Genomic DNA, 12,815 nt, shown 5'->3' on the forward strand with positions numbered 1-12,815 from the left:
AACTTTATTATTGTCTCTAGGGCATATTTCCTTCAAATATTTCAGTCACTGAGGCAATTGAAAAAGGGTGGCACAATTTCTCTTTTAGGAAAACTAATGTGCAACAGGATCACTGATTGGTCCATTCTGCACAAAAAGGACCCAGAGGGCAACAAATGTTTCGTGCTTCACAAGGATGGAGCCCTGGAGTTCTTTGACTCAGTGACTGATTTTCAGGGTCGAAGGTGGGAGGGGGACTTTTGGTCTATGGGTGTATATACACCCTATATGAAAAATAGTAATTAAATAAAGTGTCAACAAATTCTGAATTTTTCTTTGAAATAAACTTGACCTTCCATTGTACTAGTAAAAAAATTCCATAAAAAGAAAAAATCTCGTTGACTTCATTTAAAAAAGAGAAAAACTTCGATCAAAATAGTGTGAATATTAACCTATAATAGAAATAAATTTTGGTTTTTTCCCTGAAGTCAACCTGGTTTTCTATTCATGAAAATTTATATACTAGTGCAAAAGAAAGACAAGTTTTTTGTGAAAAAATCCAAACTTTTTTAAGTTTTTTAATAATTATTTTTATTTTTTATATGGAGTGTATATACACCCAAAAATCAAAGGGTATTTCCCTTTGACATTGCTAGTCCTGGAAGTTAGGTTATTGGGTTTAGCTCCCAGGTGGTTTTGTTCTGTTGGTTTGTTGATCCTTTTGCATTGTGCTGGTTGGTGAAACTTTTTTTTAGATCAAAACAAAGCTTTATAACTTAACGGTGCTCGGGCATATCGCTCAAGGCACAAGCAGCCACATGGGCTGGTACATCAGACTCCCAGTGCATGACATGTTCTACTGGGTACAAACGGCCAATATTGGCTAGCTCATGCGCTACGGTATTAGCACTACGGCGGCAAACAGAAATTGTATACTTCGAGAACCACATTTTTAAGTGAAACTTGGTATCTTCAATGACGGCCGCATATGCTGACGAGTCTGGTCTCCTGACATCCATAGCTTCAACTAACAGTTGTGAATCCGTCTCGAAGTTGACTCTCAGGCACCCCAGATCAGCTGCAAGGGCCACGGCATATGACAGGGCAGTAACCTCCGCCGCAAATGCATCCTGTATATGATCTTGTCGCCCAGCCCTGGCTGCCACAATGTCCCCCGTCGAGTATCTTGCCACCATGCCCCACCATGCATGTCCGTCTCCCAGAGCAAATGGTCCATCCACGTTGATTTTCAGCATATCTTCAGACGGGGCAGTCCATCTATCCATACAGGCTTTCATTGGTGGGTTGATATAGACTTGCACATATTCCATGACAGCACTGCGTGTTCGCCTCGCTATTTCAGTTGCCGGCGTTGCAAGCTCTCATTTCCTTAGCTTATTGCGCACGCTCCACCAATGCCACTAGTAGGTTAGGATGTGCATGCATTTCTTCTCATCAAGTCCCCACAGAAAGTCCATCATCGCATGCACAGACGGAATCTGCTCTAACTTAATTCTTTCACCCTCGAGCCCCAGGTCCCTCCACCCCTCCTTGACAGCCTTGCATTTAATGAATAGGTGAGCACCATCTTCATCAGCCCGACCACAAAAATAGCAGCGCGTGCTCTCCACCTTCATCCCTCGCTTAAGCATGTTAGTCAGGAGGGCTAATGACTCATGCTTTAGTCTCCAAGTGAACATCTGCACATTCCTTGGGCATGGTAGCTTCCAGATCCTCTTCCACGACTCATCCATGTAGGAATTCAGGTTCCCCGAAGCATGATTGCTCATTCCTTGCCCCCCATTCTTCTTCTGCCTTTTTAACTCCTCATAAAGTTTATAGGCACTCTTAACTGAATGAGCCCCTTTGTTGTCAAACTGCCAGGCACTGAAGTCTTGCACTCCCTCTCTCAGCGGTATCTGGAGGATAATGCGTGCGTCATCCGCCCAAAAAGTGTCCCGAACAAGCTGCACATCCCACTGTCCAGTGGCTTGGTTGATTAGATCGCTGACTCTCTCCAGCAAATTGTTTCCCCTTGGTGTGTTGACTGTTCAGGACCATGGACGAGGGATCCATGGATCCGACCAGATGTTAACATCTGCACCGTCTCCTACACGCCATATATATCCTTCGCAGACGAGCTCAAGCCCTCGCAACATGCTTCTCCATGCGTATGAGATGTCGTCCTTTGGCTCAGCAGCTAGGGCATGCGTACTGAGGAAGTACTGAGCTTTTAGGAGTCGGCCGCAAAGAGTGTCAGGCTGTTGCAGAAGCCTCCATGCATGTCGAGACAACATCGCCATATTAAAACTGTGCATGTCTCTGAACCCAAGTCCTCCTTGCGCTTTTGGTAGAACGAGCTTGTCCCAAGCTATCCAGTGCACCGTGTTCTCTTTGTCTTGTTGACTCCACCAGTAGTTACCGATCATGGAGCTAATCTCTTGGCAAAAGCCCTTCGTCAGGTCAAAGCATGACATCGTGAACGTGGGGATGGCTTGTGCAACTGCAGTAACTAGGGCTTCCTTTCCTGTCTTGGCGATGAGCTTCTCTTTCCACCCATACACCTTGCCTGCAATGGCTCCTTTAACATATGCGAATGCCCTCTGCCTGGATCTTCCAACATGCACGGGGAGACCCAAGTACTTCTCGTTCCAGTCCTCCTTTTGTATCCTTAATGCATTCTTAACCGTGGTCCGGTCAGCCGTAGAGGTATTAGGACTGAACATTACCGCGGATTTTTCCACATTGATGCACTGCCCTGAGCACTCCTCGTAGATATCTAGCACCTCCCGTAGACAGGTGGCCTCCTCCACATTCGGTTTCAGTAGTAGGACTGAGTCATCCGCAAAGAGCAAGTGGGAAACCGCAGGTGTTGCTCTGCAAATTTTTACGCCACTGATTCTGTTATCTTGTTCTGCAGCCTGGAGCAGGGCCGACAAACCTTCCGCACATATAACGAAAAGATATGGCGACACCGGATCACCCTGCCTCAGGCCTCTGGAGGGGTTGAACTGTTCGGTTAGATCTCCGTTCACCTTGATCTGATAGCGCATAGTTGTGACACACTTCATAATTAGTTCTACCCAACGGCGGCTGAACCCCAACTTCACAAGCATCTCCCGCAGAAAAGGCCACTCGACTCGATCATAGGCCTTGCTCATATCTGCTTTGACCGCAGCATAGCTATCCTTCCCCTTCTTTTTATTCAGCAAGAAGTGGGAAAGTTCATAGGCAATAAGCACATTATCAGTTATCAGCCGGCCGGGGACGAATGCACTTTGATTCTTCGATATTGTCTCTGGCATGATGAGCTTGAGGCGGTTGGCAATCACCTTAGACACTAACTTGTACAAGACGTTGCATAGCGAGATCGGTCGCAGATCTTTGATCCTTTTAGGGTTTTTGGTCTTCGGGATGAGCACAACCACGGTGTCATTCCATCCTTCGGGCATGTCACCACCATTGAGGACAGCAAGAACCTCATCCACAATGCGATCACCCATGAAGTGTCAATGCTTTTTATACACAACGGACGGCATTCCGTCCGTCCCAGGAGCCTTAAGATCTCCGATATGATCTAGTGCAGCTTTCACCTCCTCTCAGGTGAACTCCGCATCGAGCATGGCATGCAGATTGCTGGTAACGCTTGGTGGCACTCAACTGATAAGTTCTTGCATACGATCACCCAAGAAATGTGTTGTAAATAGATCCTGAAAATCGAGAACACGTAGTTAGTCAAAACCTCCCCCTCCTTCACTACTTCCCCATTCTCCTTCACTAACTCCTTCATCCTGTTCGACTTCTTCCTCGCCGAGGCATAAGCCATGAAATAACAGGTACTTTTGTTACCATCCTTCAACCATGAGATGTGGGTACGCTGTTTTACTTTAGTATTCTTCTTGTCCTCCAAGTCGCTCACCACACACCGTAGCTCATCCTCTTCTCTAACCTTTTGCTCGGAGACAGGCTCTCTCATACACCTCTCCAGATCCGTCCTCACCTTGTTCAGCCATCCCTCCAACTCACCCACCACCTCCTTTTGCCACTTCACCATTCGCCCCGCCACAGTACCCATAACCCGAGCGACCCCTCCATCACCCTTCAACCATCCTTCCTCCCATGCTCCTTGTATTTCTTCGCTACACCCGGCCTCTTGCAACCACCAGGCTTCAAATCGGAACCCTCGGTCCCCCCTTCTACCCCTCCTTTGATGTCCTTCTGTGCACACAATCACTGGGCGATGATCAGAGTGATGTGGGTTTCCATTAACTACAGAAAACTCCGGGAATGTTTCACACCATTATGTGTTTGCTGCTGCACGGTCCAACCTCTCACAAATATAAGAATGTAGCTCCTTACTATGGTTCCTCCACGTAAATTTATCTCCCACGTAACCCACATCATAGAGATCACAAGATACCAGCGCTTCTCTGAATCTGTCCATGCAAGCCTGTGATCGTGCAGCACCCCCCATTTTCTCATCACAAACCAAAATTTCATTAAAGTCCCCGAGACACAGCCAAGGTCGTCCGGCTTGGTGTTGTTGGCCGAGAAGCCTCATTGTACGCCAAGTATCTTTCTTACGTTCTGCAGCCGACTCGCCGTATACACCGGTAAGCCTCCAGTTAGTTCCTCCTTCTCCTGCCACGTCAACATCAACATGCCTCCGTCCATATGATCTCAAAGAGACATCCACCCCTCTTCTCCAAAACATAGCAATGCCCCTACTCCTTCCAATTGGATCCCACACAAGCATGTGAGCAAGTCCAAGTGACCACCGAAAGCTATCCAGTTCCCTCTCCGTCAACCTCGTCTCAGCAAGAAATAAAACGTCAGGATCCTCCATTCTCCCCATCTCGAGGAGACTCCGAACTGTCGGGCCGTTCCCAAGTCCCCGGCAGTTCCAACTCATGATTTACATTTCTCCCGACAGGGCTGCGCTGACAGCCCGGCCGATATGCTAATGTTGGCATCCCTCTCTTCGATTGCTACAACTCCACCTCTTCCCTGCTCATCTACCTTGCCTCTCTTCACCTCCTTCTCTTCCTCATCCTCCTCAAGCCCCCATTTCTGTCCCAACTCCACTTCTTGCTGATGATCGCTGGCCTCCCCACTCCTGGGTCTCTCCTTCCTCCTAAACTTCTTACCATTCTGATTTTTACCGTGTTTTTACTAGCACCTACAGTCCCCTGTGCTGTATGCTCATCCACCTCCATCCTTGGTGGTTCAGACCCCTGGCCACCCGCCTCCTCCTTGTTGATAGCCGCAGATTTACCCCCTTCCCCCTCTCCTTTCGACAGGTTGTCAGTCAGCACCAACTGAAGGTTCCTCGGTGTACCCTGTCTCTTCTGCTCGCCTGCGATCTTATGTGGGCTCGTGACCTCTTCCCCTTTTTCTGACCCTCCTGTTGCTCCATTGCCCGAGCGATCAGCCTCCTTACGCCACGATAGACTGTCACTGCCGCTTCCAGACCTCCCATACGAACGACCATGCCCCCAGCTCCTGCTACCACTAAGCTCCCTGATGTTTCTCCTCCACAGCCCCTCCTCTACCGACCCCCTCCTTGACCCCATATCTGCTTTCAACCACCGCCCAAAGTGCGAACTTTCGCCTTTCTTCAGAACAATATTGCACTCCTTCTCGCCATGCCCGATCATACCACAGGTGTAGCAGATATCTGGAAGGTACTCATACTCAAATCTGCACCAGCCATCCTCCTCCTCCAACCTGCCCACCTCCGTCACATTCTTCCTCTGGTTCTTCTCCCCCCCCCCCTTGTTCCTCAAGAATAAAGCCCCTCATGATCGGCTTGTCAATTCTCATCCTGATCTTGACCCTCAAAAACCTCCCTATGGCCGTTCCATCTGCACCCGTATCCGCCTCCACGAACGTCCCAACTAGATTTCCAATATCTTCAGCCGACTCTATATTCATCATGCCCAGTGGGAGGTTGAAGACCCTAATCCAGATAGGTATATTGTTGAATTCATAGTCTTCCATCCTCTTGCTCGGTTCGAAATCCTCCACCACCACGAGCTCCTTGTCAAACATCCAAGGCCCGTTCTCCAACGCCTTCCGCTTCCCGGACTCTTGAAGAAATGTGAAGACAAACTTGTTGGCGCCCGCTTCCTTGCACTCTATGCCCTTGATCGGGCACCACACCTTCCCTAAGGATAGACGGATCGCATCTGGCTGTGCAGGTTTCTCCGACATGATCTTCCCCACCACCTTTGCCTCCATGTACTTCCCCTTCTCCTTCGCCGTGATCCTAAACCTAACCCCTTTTCTTTCCTCCTCCGACAGCTTCAACCCCTTCATCATCCGTGCCACATCTTCCATCTTCTCCCCCTCCTCTCCGGACTGCCCCCTAGGGTTTTTGGTGTGCTTGCAGCCGTGCACCCTTGGGCGCACACAGCAGATCTGGAGAGACGATCAGGTCGGGGCCCCAGGATCTGGGGACTGCTAGCGAGGACGAGAGGCAACGACGGCGCGACGAACCCTAACGCGATCGCCTCCGCAATCGCCGGACCGATACGCCAACCGTCACCCTACAGGACGGACCCCATCTAGAACAACCTAATTAACTTTGGTTGGTGGAAACTGTTATCTAGGTTGCTGTCCAGCTGTCTTTTTCTCACTCTGTTTTGGCCCGTGCAGCGTTGGGCCTGTAATAGCACCTTATCTACCTGGGAGTTTCGTTGCTTGGGTTGGAGTGTGTAGCGTTTGTACTTCGCTTAAGACAAATGGTTTCCTAATATGAAATCGGAGGGGAAAGCCTCTCTTTTGCTCAAAAATAAAAATAAAAAAATATTTATCTTTATCTTTACCTACTAATAAAGCGCCTATTGCTTCTGGTGGTACGTCATTTAATTTACCCCATAAGTTGACAAAATTTACCCACCAATGCCACCCGTAAGTTAAAAAACGATTCGGTTCCACCAAATTCGCCGCGGCGCTAAGTTATTTAAGGTGATGAAGCTGAATATATATCAGATGCTTGGAGACAGCGCAGTGGCTAAAGCCTCTCTATTCTACCTTGGACACAAGGGTTCGATCCCCAGGTGCCGCATATTTCCCCAACCTTTTTTGTCAGGCACCTCCCCTACCCACCCAGTGCGCGTTAAGTGGGCCGGCCCACAGGGCGTGACGCCTCTTTTTTTTGCATTTCGTCATCTGCTTTTTTTTCTCATTTCTTTTTTTTTGTTTCTTCCTTCTTTAAATTAATTTGAGATTTACAAAATTCAAAAGATTGTGAATTTTTAAAAACATGCTCAAGAAATCATAAAATGTTTGTGATTTCAAAAATGTGGGGGAAATCATAAATTTTTTGCAGTTTCAAAAATATAATTGATTTTTCAAAAGTGTTCGCAAATTATTAAAAAAGCACAATTTGGAAAAAAAATGTCGGGAAATAAAACCATGTACATGGTTTTTGAAAAATAATCATGCATTCAAAACAAATTCGTGAATCTGACAAAAATGACCATGAGATTTTAGAAAATATTGAAAAAACTCAAAAAAATTGCAAGTTTGTGGTCGATGAGATTTGTTTTTAAAGTGTATCGTGCAGTGGCAAGCTCATTGCCTTGGGATTTACCAAGTCGACTATATTGCGATCACGTGGACAACGCATCCATCATCAGCGAGGGTGGGATGAAAGATAAGTGGCAGCATGGCGAGTCACTGTGTCAAAATAGAGGATGCAAAAAAAAAGCGGATGCTCATATGTCAAGGTATTTTTTTTTTGAACACTCATATGTCAAGGTATTGAGTCATACTTATTTGGCTAGAGTGTATTTTTTTATCCCCAGGTTCTGCAGATTTTTCCCCTCTTTTTGTGATGCACGCGTTCATGGGCCGGCCCGCAGGGCGTGACTCCCCTATTTTTTTCATTTTGTCTTTTGTCTTTTCTTTTATTTTCTCATTTCTTTTTTTCTTCTTTAAATTAATTCGAGATTTTCAAATTTCAAAACATTGTGAGTTTTGAAAAACATGTTTGAGAAATCATAAAATGTTTGTGAATTCAAAAATGTGTGGGAAATCATAAAATTTTCACAGTTTTAAAAAAATTAGTGATTTTAATGTCAAGAGAGGTCAGGATAGACCAATTTTAACATGGGAGGAGTCCGTTAAGAGAGACCTGAAGGATTGGAGTATCACCAAAGAACTAGCTATGGACACGGGTGTGTGAAAGCTTGCTATCCATGTGTCAGAGCCATGAGTTGGTCGCGAGATTTTATGGGTTTCACCTCTAGCCTATTGTTGTTGTTGTTTAAAAGATATTAGTAATTTTATAATTGTTAGCAAATTATAAAACATGTTCGCAACATGGCGAGTCACTGTGTTAAAATAGATGACGCTCGTATGTCAGGGTATTGATTCAAACTTATTTGGATAGCGTGTAAATTTTTTTCTCTTCCGTTGCAACGCACGGGCATGTTTGCTAGTAAAAATAAAAACTTGATGCAGCCAATATAGATTGGGTTGCACCAAAAATCGCATTAGACATGCAATAACATTCTTGCTGGTTGTTCTTGACGGATGGTATTAGCAATACCAAAATATTCGGCCATTGTTTGCCTCGGGCTCAGCTTTACTTTCGTCGAGACGCAGGCTCACATCAAGCTGACAGATCTTGCCTGATTGATTTCCTCCTCAATAAGTTGACGGTGTAGATGCTAAAGCTAGCTACATATACACGTACACGAGGTTAGTTTCTTTTGGGTCCTGAACTCCTGATAATGCCCACACGCGATGGTATATTAAAGATCCACCCCACGCTCTGGGTGACATAATCAGGAGGCAACTCACACGGGCTGTGTGTAGGCGAACATTAGAATTGCCCACACGTGTGGAGGCAGCTATTTCGTGCCACACGTTTAACAAATACTACTCATCCCCGCCTCACGCATGTGGCACGAAGCAAATATGCCCGCACGTCTTGGCGCAGCTATGTTAGGTACTCGCTGGATGAAGATTTAGTTTTCATCCGGGATGATAAATGTAGTTATCTGGGATGGCAAATGTAGTTGTAAAAGCATGGCGACTCTCTCTGTTTTGGTTAACTGTAGTTGCTATGTCTAATGTATGGTAGTTGCCGCGTGTAGTCAAACCATAGTTGCTGTGTGTGATTAACTATTTGCCATATATGGTGAAACAATAGTTGCCATATGTGTTTATCTAGTTGCCACATGTGGTCCAGCCATAGTTGCAATGTATGTTTATCTAGTTGCCACGTACGCGCAACTGCAGTTGCCGTCTAACAACTAATCATAGTTGTCATGTGTGTTTACCTAGTTGCCACGTACGCGCAACTGCAGTTGCCATCCAACAACGTACGAGTGTCGTGTGGACGAAAAGCAATTCGCCCACACGCGCGTGGACTGGGTGGTGGTTATGTGGGCAGAAACTAGTTCGCCCACACAGTGCAGGTAGCAAAACCGCGTGCCGCGGGGCGTGTGGGCGAACTCTCCAACACCCACACACACGATGATGCCCATGTGACACTCAGATTCTAACGGATTTCTTTAGGATTCGTGCAAAACAGAATCAACATGAATCAAGACGTGTGGGCGATGTGCAAATATGCCACACGTGTGGGCGTTATCATTTGGGTTTCTTTTTTACAGTGTCATACTCATCAGGGGAAAATCCTATTCGACGCACTTTGCGTTAAACTGTCGGGAAATCGCACACACGAGCCGACCAATCGAGCGACTTGGGCCAGGCCATCTGTACCGTACTTACAGTTTTCCGGTTCCAGTTTTGGGAACCTTTTAGAGGTTTCCCAGCCGGTTTTTACCGGTTTTGTGAATCTTCTGGAAGGTTTCTGAACAGGTTTTTCTATTTCTCCTGTTTATTTTCTTTTATTTTTATATTTTCGGCTTTTTCCTTTTTCTGTCCTTTTTTCCTTTTCTGTCTGTTTACTTTTCTTTCCTTTTTCTTGTCTTTCATTTTCCTTTTCAAGTTAATTTCTTTTCTACACAAATTTTATGCAATTTAAAATGTTTGTATTTCTTAACATTTTTTTATTTTTCTAGATCTTGTTTCTGTTTTCAAATTTTGTTCAGAAATTCCAAAAAATATTACTTTAAATTTGGTCACTTAATTTCCAAAATGTACAGAAATTCATAAAAGATTACAATTTCAGAAAATGTCCGCATTTCTAAAAAAATCATAATTCAAAAAATGTTTACAGATTTCCGAAAAAGTTTTTGTTTTAAAAAATTGTTCACAAATTAAGAAAATGTTCATGTTTCTAAAATTTGTTCGCAAATCATAAAATGTTTATGTTTGAAATAATTGTTCATTTTATAAAAACAATGTTCGTATTTTTACAAAAATGTTCCTGTTCTCAAAATTTATTCACAAATTCAAAAAGTGAACGTTTTCGTCATTTGTTCAAAAATTCAAAAAAAATTGCAAGAATTTCATAAAATATTCGTCTTTTAAAAAATTATTACTAATTTCAGAAAATGGTAGCATTGTAAGATTTTTGTTCCTGTTTAAAAAAATCGCATTTTGAAAAAGTTGTTTGTAATTGCGAAAAATGTTCTCGCTTTCATTTTTGTTCCTTCTTTTCCAAAAATGTTTCAGATTCTCAAAAAAATGTTCGAGTCTTTAAAAGTTTGTTAGCAAATTTTTAAAATGTTTGGCTTTCTAAATATATATATATACTTTTGAGAAAAATAAACCACGTTAGAAATTTAAAAAAGAACTACAGTTTCTTTTACGGCGTATATTTTATATTAACCGAGCTAGCATTTTTAGACAAGCAAGTAAATGAACAGAGCTAGAATTTTGCTATTAATCCGTTTTATTTTTATTTTTATATTTTCTGCCTTTTCCTTTTTCTGTCCTTTTTCCCTTTTTTGTCTTTTTTTCTTTTCTTTCCTTTTACTTTTCTTTCATTTTCCTTTTCTAGTTAGTTTCTTTTCTCAACAAATTGTATGCAATTTAAATGTTTGTATTTCTTAAAATTTGTTTATTTTTCCAGATTTTGTTCCTATTTTCAAATTTTGTTCAGAAACTCCAAAAAAATACTATTTTAAAATTTGTTCACTTAATTTCCAAAATGTACATAAATTCATAAAAGATTGCAATTTATGAAAATGTTCGCATTTCTAAATTTTGTTCAAAATTCAAAATATGTTTACGGATTTCTGAATATGTTTCTGTTTTAAAAAATTGTTCACCAATTCAGAAAATGTCCGTGTTTTCAAAATTTGTTCGCAAATTCATGAAATGTTCATGTTTTGAAATAATTGTTCATTTTAAAAATAATGTTCGCATTTTACATGAAATGTTCCGGTTCTCAAAGTTTATTCACAAATTAAAAGTCAATGTTTGTTTACAAATTTAAAAAATGTTTGCAAGAATTTCATGAATCATTCGTGTTTTTCAAAAATTATTATTAATTTCGGAAAATACCGGCGTTTTAAAAAAATTCTTCCTCTTTTTTAAAAATGTTTGCATTTTGAAAAGGTTGTTTGTAATTGCGAAAAATGTTCTTGCTTTCAATTTTGTTCCATCTTTTTTCAAAAATGTTTTTGGGAATGTTCTGCGGGCTGTTCTTTTAGTTTTGGCGTAGCAGTTCGTTCTATAAATATCACGTTGCCAATTTTGCACTAGAGTTTGGTTGTCGCATTGGCTAGCTGCGCGGTCCTGTGTACTGCTGGCTGGCCCTGCACTAGGGCCCAGTTCTTTTGGCCGATTCTCCCAGAATCTTGATATCCCTCTATCCAGTTTCTCCCAGAATCTTGTACTCACATATTTTTTAAATCCTAGCTGTTTACATCCTAATTAGTTAGGATTGTAAAAAAATATATGGGTTTAAGATTCTGGAAAAAGCTGGGTGGAGGGTCGATTTTCAAGATTATGGGAGAATCGGCCAAAAGAACTAGGCCTTGGTTCCTTCTAGATGAGGTAATAGCAGCCCAGGTACCCTAACTTGCACAGAATGTGATGATTCAGTCCCAAACTTGTAAAACTTGACTCCACCATACCCCAACTTGCACCTCATGTGATGATTTAGTCCCAAGCCAATCAGAGAACGACAATTGGCAGCCAAGTGGCTGGCCCGGTCAATGCACGCACTTTTGATAAACCCCCCCGCCTTTTTCCCTAATTAACCCACACTCACTCCACCTGAATTAAATCAGCACACTCCTTTTTTATGGTAAAATGTAGCATACATTGCGGACGCAGATTTTTGACTCCGAGGTGCTCCATCCACTGAAATCCTCACGTGTCGTTACTTTGGCCTGATTAGAGGCAATACATATTCAATACACTAGCGTAATACGAGCTGCGGTACAAGTTGGCCCAAGAATTAATTACGTGTGTGGTGCAGTCTGTTGTGACCGAATTAATTCAAATTTAGCGCCAGGTGTTGCAAGCCATAATGAATGGCAATGACTAAAGAGGAAGCCTCACGTTAATTTTGATTTCAGTTTAGGACTTCAATCAAATCCGCTGAACAATGCATCTCGTTTATGATGGATGAGAGTCAATTCATTTGAGCACCTAATTATGTGAGACTCAGATAGTTGCAAAGACAAATGTTTCATAACATTTGGGTATATAATAAGAAACCTAAAAACATGAAACGTGATTTTTCCTTAAGCAAACGGTACAAAAATGATTTGGGTAGCACAGTACATAAAAATCTGCCTACCACGGCAGCTTCTTGGTTTACTTAGTATCCTGGTTACATAAATTACACCATTAACATCCTGGTTTACTTAATACTATCTTGGAAGAGAAAGATCTTGGTTTAAGTAAACTATCTGAATATGACCAGCTTCTTGGTTAACTTAATATTGAGTATATTGCTG

This window comes from Triticum aestivum, chromosome 3B, assembly GCF_018294505.1.
Source record: "Triticum aestivum cultivar Chinese Spring chromosome 3B, IWGSC CS RefSeq v2.1, whole genome shotgun sequence".
Lineage (NCBI taxonomy): Eukaryota > Viridiplantae > Streptophyta > Magnoliopsida > Poales > Poaceae > Triticum > Triticum aestivum.